The 12,297-nt window shown below is 35.2% G+C and overlaps 1 protein-coding gene across 8 annotated transcripts in view; it reads left to right on the top strand.

The window, feature by feature from the left end:
* The window catches only part of LOC132038611 (probable LRR receptor-like serine/threonine-protein kinase At1g56140), a 37,156-nt gene that overhangs the window by 8,661 nt on the left and 16,198 nt on the right, over positions 1-12,297 (top strand). The gene's annotated exons all lie outside the window — the stretch shown is intronic.

Genomic DNA, 12,297 nt, shown 5'->3' with positions numbered 1-12,297 from the left:
AAAAGTCCATTAGCTTTCCCTGATAAAATGAATGGTATCTGTTCATCTCAATTGAAAATATCGTTCTTCAAAACTTTATCGTCATAAATCTATTGGATGCAACAATTTAATTTATATTTTGTTTTTACTTTTAATATTTATTTTTCCTTATACATATTTTTTATTTTTCTATTATTAATATCTTAATACATATTTTTTATTTTTCTATTATTAATATCTTATCACTTTCATATCGTTAAATTGATAAAATTAATATTTTCCACCACGTGAACCAGTTCTCTAGTATTTGGATAACTTGGGCATTAGAACCATAAACATCAATATCAAAACATGTGGATAAGTCCTGGAGTGCAGCGTACTCAATATTGATGTGGAGTTGTGGACAATATAATTAATAATAGAATTGTATTGAGTGCGCCATATTGACCCCAAACGAAAGGCAACGTTCTAGGAAAGGCGCATGGCACAGCTGTATGCGTGCAGGTAGAGCTGTCAATATGAGCTTGGCTGCAAGTAGTAGTGACAATCCGTTATTTAAGTAGGATTGGCTAGGTTTTCTTTGGTAATGTATAAGTGAGGCTCAAAGTCCATATATGGCCACGACCTCAAGGTTGGTGAAATTAAAAAGAATAATAAATTAATTAATTTTAAAAAAAATATAAGTAAATTAAACAAAAAGATAAAAAGTAATGAGAAAAAAGAATGTACTTGCTACTAAGTAGTAAATTAGAAACTAGAGTAATACTTTTTAGTCTTAGAATTTATATTATGTTTAATTTCTTTTGAACGTGATCTGAATTAGTGATAAAAAATAATAATTTATATTTGTTCTCTTAAATTTTTTTCTTTTATGATATGAATTTGCAAGAAATGGGTAGTAGAAGATTATTTCATATTGCAAAAGTTTCGTATTTAAATTGTACCAAAAATCACTTAGAAAATGCTATTTCGGAAGACGAAAAAACTTTAAAGAAATTCGCCCGTCTAGGCAAGCGGCCCGCTTAGTCCGAGTTGGTCGTCATTTCTGGTATCCCTTATTAAAAAGGTCAACCCATCCTAGCCCATTTAATTCTTTTCGCCCTTGTTAGGTAGGTAAGTACACCATTTTGACATCTCTACGTGCATGTTTGGCTAAACGTAATATGACGATAACATAACATACGTAGGGGTGTTTATGATTTGGTTAAAAATTGATCCAAACCGCAAAACGAACCAAACCAAGTAAATAAACAGTTACTTGTTTGAGTTTGGGTTGATTTGATTTTAAATTTACAAAAAAAAAAAAAAGGGGGATAATATTTGGTTTGATTTGCATTTATTAAAAACAAATTAAAAAAAAAAATATCGAACCAAACAAACAAAATAATATACACAACTTTGACAAATTATATATACAATATATTAATTTTTATGAATAACTTTAAATGCTTGTTTACTTTTCCATCAAAATTTTGTTTATCTCTATTAGGCTAATGAGCTTTATGCTTTGAGCCTATTTTTTAAAAGAAATCTGTAAATCCAAACTCATTTATTCAAAGAAATAGCTATGAGATTTACATAAATAAAAGTTATATTTCTTGTAATTTGTAAACTTTATCATTTGATTAAAGCTAATAGATCTTAAGATATTTTCTCCATAATCTAAGAAATTATAACTCTCGCAATAAAAGGGTAATAACATATTATAAGTTGAAAAAGGATGGAAAAGTCTTTCCTAATCATAAGAAAATAAATAAAAGATAAAAATACCATTAGGTTTCTTAAAAACCGAATCAAACCGATGGATATGTATTTTATTTGGTTTGATTTGATTTTAATAGTTAAAAAAATAACCAAAATGATTTAATTTTAATTTTAACCAAAATCTACCCAAACCAACCCATAAACACCCCTAAACATACGCATATATACCAAGTAGGGGTGGGCATGGTACGGTATATACGGTATTTGAAACTTCGGTTAGGTAATTTCGATTTTCGGTATTTAAAAATACTATAACATTACCATACCAAATTAATTCGGTATGGTTCAGTATTTTGAAGTTCGGTTTTGATATTTTGCGGTACGGTAATTCGGTAACCATAATTCGTTCCACTACGACTTACATATATACATATAACAAAGAGTTAAGACTTCGGCTATTCAAGAAACGTCTGAATTATATTATACTAACACCTTATACGTGTAAAAATATTCAAAAGAAAGTACAAGCAATATCCTTCGTGAATCAATTACACAAAAAGGGCATTCCAATCATTTATATTATATTAACATCTTACACATGTGAAAATATTTAAAAGAAACTACAAGCAATTCCAACGTCTAAACAATTAGTTTGTACTAATACTACTTATATATTTGTTAGTATCATATATATATGAATTGTATATGTAACTATATGGAATACTTCGGTATGATATTCGGTATTTCGGTATTTTCTTTATCAATATCGAATACCGTACCAAATACCAAACTTTTCAAAAAATGCATACCAAATACCGTACCATAATATCAAAACCGCTTTATTAAAAATTTCAATTTCGATATAATAATCAGCATATACCGTACCGTGCGCACCCCTAATTATTACCAAGTCACCAACCAGTCTTTTTGGTCAATTGCCAATTTGGCCAGCAAATGTGCGAGGGTTATTAATTTACTGTACCTGGGGCCTCCTCTAAACTGGATGATAGCTCTGTTTCATTACTTGGAATTGAACTCGGTTAAATTTAGTGGGCTCGCGATGTTGACCATAACAAAAGACAACGTTTGGGAAAGTGACCGACGAAAAGTCAAACGTGCATGTCACAATTGCATGTTTTGCTAAACGTAATTTATTTTGACGATAACATAACATACGCATACCAAGCAATGGCGGAATCACAGTAATAATTACGGGTTCAACAGAATCACAGTTACTAATATAGGCTTTACCTCCAAATGTTTAACCGTAGATTGACACATTTCTATATTTAGAAACAATTTAACTTTATGAGATGATTTACAACCATAAAAATACGTAAGGCTTGTTTTGAACCACACATTTCAAAACTCTTCCTTTATTTTTTAAACTCCGTGTCAAGTTAAACTAAACAATCTTTTTGGGACAGAGGGAGTACTATATTAAAGCTAGACATGAGAGAACTTTTTAACCTTTTGTTTGCTTTGAAGATTTCATCTTTCTTTAGATTCTTTTTGCATGAAAGTTTTCATTGATTTAAGGAATGCTTGACCTATCTTTCCAAAGAGAATGATTCTTCAAAGACTCAAAAAAATCGCTATGACTAAAAGATATACATAATATTGACATACAATGGAAAAAATGGTAGGTGTTGGTGTTGAGAACTCGTAGTTTTATGTTGCGATCTCTAGACCACTACCATGTTAGCTAGGTAAGGACAATCAGTCCGTAGTGTCGAAAATTTAGGAATGAATCAGGATCCTTGTCAATATAAAATGTATATGCCACCAAAAGCCAAAAGTATTAGTGTAGTACTACTATGGAACATGACATCTGATGGATAAAAGAGCATAGTGGCTTAGCTTCTAGCAGAAAATCTTAAAAATAAAACAAATGAGGGTGAACGGAGTTGCACTGCAGGGGCATTCTAAAGAATCTACCTTTGCAGTGTTCCATAACCCAGAATTAGGGCGGAGCTAGAGTATCGGCTATGAGTTCAGCCGACACTAGTAACTTGGATTCAAACATTGTATTTGTCTTAAAAACCAACTGTATATGTACGTATTGTTAATTTAGAATGTTGTAATTTAAAAATCCATTAGCTTCAAATTTTGGCTCCGCGTAGGAACTACAATTCGGCAGAAACAATCGAGCAAAAAAAAAAAAAAAAAAAAAGAGCTGAAAATGTTAAGAATTCATTGTCAAATAAGATTGTGTTAACTGCAAAAATACAAAATGAACACCCAAATAACCAAAAGCAGAACAGTACTCCCTCCGTCCCATAATAAGTGTTACTTTAGCCAAAAACACATATATAATGTGAAGTTGATCAAATTACTCCTATATAATAAAAATAATTATTTTTTCCTCTTGATTGAAGCATGCACAAGTAGTAAACCTTTTGATATTGAAAATTCAATAATACCAAGTTACTATGTGGCTTTTCCAATCATCATTTAGATGTTACTTTAACTTGTTAGTTTTTGTTTAAGGGTAGAATTGGAAAAAAACTAGCCAATTTATGTCTTGGTTTTCTAGGGTGACACTTATCATGGCACAAATTTTTTTGGTTAAGGTGACTCTTATTATGAGAGAGAGAGTATATTCTGAATTCCCTTACCTCCATTAATTAATTTTCTTCTACTATTAGTTTACTACAAGATTACAGAAGCAAAAAGTTTCAGGCTTTTCAGTTGCAGAGCATAAAAGAGAAGATACGGGCCAATCTTTCACCGTTTTTCTGCAATTTAAAACCTCGTAAGTTTCAACCATACAAAATGGTCCAGATTAAAGCCAGTACCAGGTAAGAAACAGTAATTAAGAACAGAGACACAAAATCTCTAGCAGACCACTGACTCTATTACTATGGGTTTAGACCCACTATCTGTTGTAATTTTAGTGGCCTTTGATATATAAATTTATACTCCTCGTTAAAAGTATTGAGAGCCCGTTTGGATTAGTTGAAAAAATGTGGCTTCTAAGCATAAGTGGTTAATGTACTTTTAAGTCTTTGAAAGTTATTTTGTAAATAAGTAGTTACGTTTGGATAAAAATGCTTAAAGAATTTTTAGAAGTAAGGGTAGTATTGGAATTAACAGAAAATATAAGGGATAAAAGGATAAAGTTTTTATTCAAACTAAAATGGCTTTTAAGCCAAAAGAAAATAAGTTGAGGTTGAGCAACTTCTTGACTTTGACTTATTTTAAACACTTTTTAACTTAATTTAAACTATTTTCTATTTTTACCAAACACTCAAATAAGTTAAAAATGACTTACAAGCTGGTTTGACCAACTTATAAGTCAATCGAAACGGGCTCTGACGTACATGGCACAGTTGCATGTTTTGCTAAACGTAATACTATGACGATAACATAACATACGCATACCAAGCAGTGGCAGAGCTAGAAATTTTACCAAGGGTGTTCAAATTTTGGATAAGTAAAGTTTTTTTTGTGAGTGGGTGCACCTAAAATTTTTAAAAATCGTACTACATAATATTAGTAATAATTTTTTAAATAAATGGATGCACCGGAAATTTTAAAATCAAACTATGTAATATTTAAATTTTAATGAGCGTTAAAAAGGACCAAAAGTTTATTCACATTTAATTTAACATGAAGTGAACTGACTGAGCAAAAAAAGAGATAAGAGAATTGGGTCTAGATTCAAACCATTTTTAAGCTTCAAGCTTCCACGGCTCTTGCGATAGCAACACTAGCAACGAGACATGAAGAATAGAGAGCAGAACCAAAAGAGGGTTCTATTTAACTTTCTTTGTGGAGCCGTTTTTGCGTTCGTTTTCCACAGAAGTTGTAGAGAGATTCTACAATTTACTTATTAGGTAACTTTTAATTAAATAATTTTAAGTTTTGTTTAAGAAATTTAATGAAAGAAAATGATAGTCAAAGATATATCAGTTGGAATCCAATTGGAAACTGGTACTTTTGTTTTTTAAAGGACAATGTTGGATGTGAGGTTTGTACCATGTACAAATGTTGCTTTCTTAAAAAATGTAAAGCCATATAGCTCATAAGGCAATAATAAGTCAATACAGTCGACATAAAATGCTAAAATGACACAGCAGCAGCTGAGAAGCTAACCCAGGCGCTGCTGTTGCTTAGCTTTAACTGAACACCCTTCCGCCGCTGAGCTACCACGCTAAGTTGTATGAAGGGTGTTCAAAACATAATATATCTTCATATAATGTAGCATTCTATTTATATATGCAGTATTATTTTCCGACTAAGGCGTTGGTGAACATCCCTTGAGCATCATAGCTCCACCCCTCATACCAAGCAGTGGTGGAATCATAGTAGTAATTACGGGTTCAACAAAATTCCAGTAACTTTAGCTAAAACCCTGTATATATATATTAATTTTTTTTTTTTTTGGCAAGTGAAGAAACTTTTCATTACCAAAATTGCTATTATGTACAGAGTTCAAACTGTGCTAACATAACAGCTACACAGTTAGCATACTTCCAACTATGACATCAAAACTCAACTATAATCTATGAAATAAGCAAGAGACTAGGGATAGAAATTAAGCACTGCGATTCTTCCTGCCATTCGTGGTAACAACGTTCCTCTGAATACTAGTTCTTGCACTATCTTCCTAGTGATCACTTGGGCTGGAGTGCTTTTGCTTTGAAATATTCGTTGATTCCTCTCAGTCCACACTTGGTACACCGTTGCTGCCAAGCACATCCTGTAAATTGTGGCATTAGATCCTCTTCCCTTAGCATTTATGTATGCCCAGATCAGTTCCTCATGCCATGGTAGAGGCTGCCTTGTTAATCCTTGCCATTGCAGTAGCCGAGACCATATGGAACTGGCATAATTACAGCTGAAAAACAAATGATCTGAGGACTCATCGACATTATCACAAGGGACGCACTTATGCTCATCTATTACTCCCCACTTCAAGAGCCTGTCCTTGGTATAAAGTCTTCGCAATGCTGCTAATCGGAGTATAAAAATCCATTTTTGCAGGCCATGGTACAAATGATACTTCTCCACTGGACTTTCTGAAAGCCACCCCTCATTGCCACATACATCTTTTTGATAGAGTATTGCTGCATATTAGCTAGATCAGTCTCCAGAAATCCAGCAACTTGTAAACACTCCCTGCATTTCAGTATCTTTTGTATCACCTAAGAAGCTTGCTTGGTTGTACAGTCCCAAACATTCATGCCCTTGATGTAGTAACTATGTACACATTTGACCCATAAGCTAACTTTTTTGTTGAACAAATTCCACAATAACTTGCTAACAACTGCTTTATTCCACACCCTGACATCCAAAATATTTAACCCCCCAGTAGTTCTAGGCATACAAACTTTATCCCATGCGAGCAAGGCTTTTTTTGTTAGTTCTACACCTCCGGTCCACAGAAATCTCATGCATGTGGATTCAATTAACTCAATCACTTTTGTTGGCGCGCACAAATATAAAGTGACGGTAAACTTGTATGGAAAAGAACCGATTTGATCAACAATTCTCTACCTGCATATGACAAGAATTTAGTAGTCCAACATGTGATTCTTCCTAGAAGTTTTGTGAGTAATGGTTGGCATTGGCTAATAGATAGCCTTTTGGTACTCAATGGTACACTTAGGTATCTAAAAGGCATTTCCCCCTTTGTAAAGCCAAGTATACTCAAAATTAAGTCTTGAACATCATCATTCACCCCTCCAAAATAAATTGAGGCTTTTGTCTAGATTAGCAATTAACCCTGAGGCCTTTGAGAACTCCTGGAAACAATTGAATAATAGCTGGACAGACTTGACTTCTCCTTTACTGAATAGAAAAAGATCATTCGCAAACCCAAGTTGTATTACCTTTACCTTTGCACATCTTGGATGAAATTTGAACTCAGGATGGTGCATTAGCTTTTCAATAGTCTAGAAAGGTATTCCATGGCAATGACAATAAAAAATGGAGACATTAGATCACCCTGTCTCAGTCCTCTTCTTGCCTGAAAGGGTTCTGAGGGCCAACCATTTATACAAATAGAGTAGGAAACTGTCTTGAGGCAAACCATCACCCAACCAATAAATTTCTCTGGAAAGTTCAAATTTCTCATCATGTGTTTAACAAAAACCCATTCTAGTGAATCATATGCTTTTTGCATATCTACTTTAAGCATACATCTAGAAGAGATCCCTTTTCTACCATACCTCTTCACTAGTTCATGACTCAGGATTATGTTATCATGTATTAATCTGCCTGGCACAAATGCTGATTGACTTTTGTCCACTAGAAAGTCTATTACTTTTTGCATTCTACTAGTAATAATCTTTGATATCAGCTTATACACTACTGAGCAACACGAGATGGGCCTAAACTCTTTTACAGATGATGGGTTCTTAACTTTAGGGATCAATGTTACCAATGTGCAATTGATAGGTTTGTAGAGTCTACCTGATTCAAAGAAGTGGATTACTGCTTGTGAGATCTGTTGACCCACCACTGGCCAGGCTTGTTTGAAAAAATGAGCATTGAATCCATCAACTCCCGGAGCCTTAGAGTCGTCAATTTCCTTCAGGGCTTTCGATACATCATCAGAGGTAATTGGCTGAATTAATCGTAGTTGTTGTCTCCTTGTCAGCACATTTCCTAATGAACAGATTTCTGGATTCACCATTGACAACTGGCTTGCAGTAGCACCAAGTAGTCTCTGGTAAAAACTAATGATTTCTTCTTTGACCTCATCCTCAGTAGCGGTCCATTCCCCATTTGCAAGCTTTATTTTTTTATCTGACTATGTGCAATCTTGTTCTTCATATTGTCAAAGAAATAGGCTGAGTTTGAGTCTCCAAGTTTGAGCCAGTGGAGCCTAGATTTTTGTTGATATATGCTTTCTTGAACCATTGTCCATTTCTCAAGCTCTTCTTTTAACTCCTTCTCAGTTTCAAACAGGTTCCTATCATGTCGGTAGTCCCTCATTTGTTCTTGTAGTTCTGCCAGCTTTTGTCTAGTTAGTTGGATTCTTTGCTCCACATTGGAAAATTCTCTAGACTGTAATGCTTTCATTTTAGGTTTTATATTCTTCAATTTCGCCCAAACCTGCTTTAACTGTACCCCTGGGACCTCTTTCATCCAGCCTCTATATACACTTGGCATGAATTCTTGACGCTTGGCCAAGTGATTTATAAACTTAAAAGGTCTTGGTCTATTGTTAACATGTTCCACAAAATCAATCATAAGAAGAGAGTGATCAGAACACCTTGGGTCTTGAACTTCCACTTCCATCCAAGTATGATTAACAAGAGCTTTGTCAATTCTGCTGAAGACATGTCCATTTGTCCATGTAAAGTCTCTTCCCACTGTTCTCAATTCACTTAAGACAGTAGTTTCTAGAAATTCTTTGAAGTCTCTTGTTTCACTTTCCTGAACCTCAGGACCATTTACTCTGTCTTCTGGGTGTAACACAGCGTTAAAGTCGCCCATAATGAGCCAAGGCTCAGCTGTCCCAGTAGCTATACTTTGAAGTTGTGCCCATAAACTCCTTCTAGTTTCCACGGTATGCCAACCATATACAGTTGTAAAATAGAATTCAAGGGGTAGTGTGCTGCTTTTGATGTGTCCATGTATGGTCTGATCTGTCATTGATAGCATTATATAGTTAACCCTATTCTTCTCCCATAAGATCCATGTTCTTCCCTTATTGCTATGCACGTAGTTAGCACGCCAGTCCCAATGGCTAGTAACTTTATCTATGATCTTCTGTGCTTTCGATTCCTTCACCCTATTCTCCAATACTGCTATAAGACTAATATTATTTTCAGAAATAAAAACTTTAAACTCTCTATGCTTATAAACTTTATTTACCCTCCTCACATTCCAAGTAACGACTTTCATTGATTGGAGTTATGGTCGGGTGGTACAGCCTCAGGCCTCACAATGCTACTTTGACCAACTTCTTGGACCGAGGGGGAAGTCCCTACTAGTTCAGCATTTAAGGGACTAAATCCTCCCCCGGTTCTTACTATGGCAGTTTTATGATTTGAAACATGTTTAGTTGCTGATTTGTATTTCACACTTTGCCTGTTACTCTCATTAGGGAGGGGTGGGAATTCATCTAGAGTCTTCTCAATAACCACCTCTTTTTCATTTTGGATCGCTATCTGCCCATGTTCACTTGGCCTCGGGTTCCATTTCTTTATAGCTTTCCTATGTGGTGCTCTTTTATGTTTATTCTCTTTTTTCTCCTGTTCTGGTTGTTTTTGAGTTATCTCTTCATTCTCCTGATTCTTCTGTACTGGTTCTGGTTTAGGTGGTGTTCTACTGCAATCATGCGCAACTTAGAGACATCTGTTACAGTATTCTGGGACCCAATCATACTATACCTCTTAATCAAACTCCTTACCAGTAGGGTCTTGCACTTTGACTACCTGTGGAAGTGGAGCTGTTACATCCATTTCTGCAAGGACCCTAGCATATGAAATTCTCGCCTTTTTGCTTATACATTTATCTGCATAAACTGGGATGCCTAACGTACTGCCTATCCTACTAAGTGAGTGCATTCCCTAGCAGTTGAAGGGTAGTTTGGGCAACTTGATCCATAGCAGGACTAGTCGTAGAACCTCATCGTCGAAGTTGAAATCAGGATCCCAAGCGTGAATTATTAAGGGTTTGTTCATGAAAACATGAGGGCCTGAGAGTAGAACTTCATCACTATCCTTTTTTGCTATTGAATCTGACCACGAAGTAATCATCATTGTGGTAGTAAACTTTGGGCTTAGTTATATAGTTCCATTGTTTCGCTATGTATCGTTCTATTGCACCAATAGAGGGGGATGCTCCGACCACATACATAATTAGGGCAGAATTCCAGCACTCCATCTCCCTTTCAAACTCGGTGCGGTCCAATTGGGCAATTTTGGCAGCCTCTTTGAGGACTGGGGCAATAAAAGTGAGATTCGTACCTCGAGCAGCAAGCTTATTACCTTCAAAGAGATTCGCCCAATTCTTCTTGTGCTTCAATTCTGGAAATAGCTCTTTTATGGGTTGTTTGCCACTATCAGCTTCCACTGGTAATTGGAAAGTCACCAGAACTTCACCCTCAGTGGGTTGCGTTGGGGTGACCTCTATCATGTTTTTCGCCTGATCAATTTGCTCTGGTGTCGGTGTAACTGGCTTACTACTCGTAGCAGGTGTCAACAACGTAGGGTTTGCCACTTGTACTGTTCCATTGTTCTCCGGCATTGTATCCGGTGCTAAAGGTCTTTGGGTGGGTTTAGTCACCTTTACCTCTGAAAGTTACATTGTATCTTCGATTTGTCCTTCTTAGCCTATCCCCTAGCCATTTCGGCGACGGCGTACGTTAGTATCCACCACTATTGTGCACTGGGAGAGAGCTCAAAGAGAGAAGAATTTCATTACTTGGAAATCATATGAACTAATAATCTATCAAAAACCTAGTAAATAAAAAAGCATTGTGTTAGTTTCTCAAGCTTAGGGAGCTGTATATTTGGGAGAGAAGTAGTAGTTGCATATGGGGCGCAGGCTAAACGGGGCAGGGTAGTAATGGTGGATCTAAATTGGGCAGACAGTTAAACCGGGGGTAGGGTAGGATAAGGCAAAGCTTTAGCAGGGGTAGACTTAATCCGCCCTGCCCCGGGTCATATCCTACTTTTCTTGTAGGTTTATCCTTCAAATTGGTGATGTGTGACATTATGTAACAACTGAAAACCTAAACGTTATATTCATCAAAACAACACAACACAATACAATACAATACATTATAAATATAATACTATACATTATGAAACGATAAGTAGTAACCATCCAAACAAGGTGTTAGTCAAGCATTTAACAACAGGTATATATTAGCTTTATATAGTGATGGTTGTTTCTCAATTCCATACTATAACGGATGTCTCTTTTTTCTCTAATATCTTGTTCTCGACCAATCTCTGTCTCTCAAAGAAAGAATAAGGCAGAGATGAAGAAGGCGCTGCCATTGGTAAGAAGAGGATCAGACGCTCTGTTTGGCTTAAGCTTCTACTTATTGGCCATCATTATCATGCTTGGTCAACTGGTGGAGCTAGCCATAGCTCAAAGAAACACAACGAGTCCCATGACTAATCCTTCTGAAGGTGTGCTCCCATTCCCCATTTTGTGAAAATTCTTTTCTCTTCTTGATGTGTTTTCACCTCAACTTCTTACTATATTCAAGCTTCACAATCCACTGATAATCATCTCTTGATATATGCCAAGTTGAAGTTATGGTTAATCATGTGTTGTTAAGAGGTTTGAAATACATATTATGTGGAGGCTAACATTGTGTGATACAGTATTATTCACTTTAGATCAAGTTCGCACAGTTTTTTTCATAAAAATGTGTTCCATTAAGAGTATCTATGCGCATTATATGTAACATCTAAATCTTTTCAACTGCTGTGTATTATCAATTATGTTCACACACTTAATGTTATCCCTCTCTCCTCAGCTTCATTTGTTGTCATACTCTTTTTTGTTCTGTTTTTAAATGAATGACAATTTTTTATATTTCAATTTAATTACATATTAAATTTCTCATTTTCTCTTTAATAAATTGATTTATAGCAGTAAGTTTCAAAATCTCAGTACCATTTAAAAAAAAAAAAAACT

The sequence above is a fragment of the Lycium ferocissimum genome, chromosome 11 (assembly GCF_029784015.1).
Source record: "Lycium ferocissimum isolate CSIRO_LF1 chromosome 11, AGI_CSIRO_Lferr_CH_V1, whole genome shotgun sequence".
NCBI lineage: Eukaryota > Viridiplantae > Streptophyta > Magnoliopsida > Solanales > Solanaceae > Lycium > Lycium ferocissimum.
This window is presented reverse-complemented; position numbering and strand designations above follow the sequence as displayed.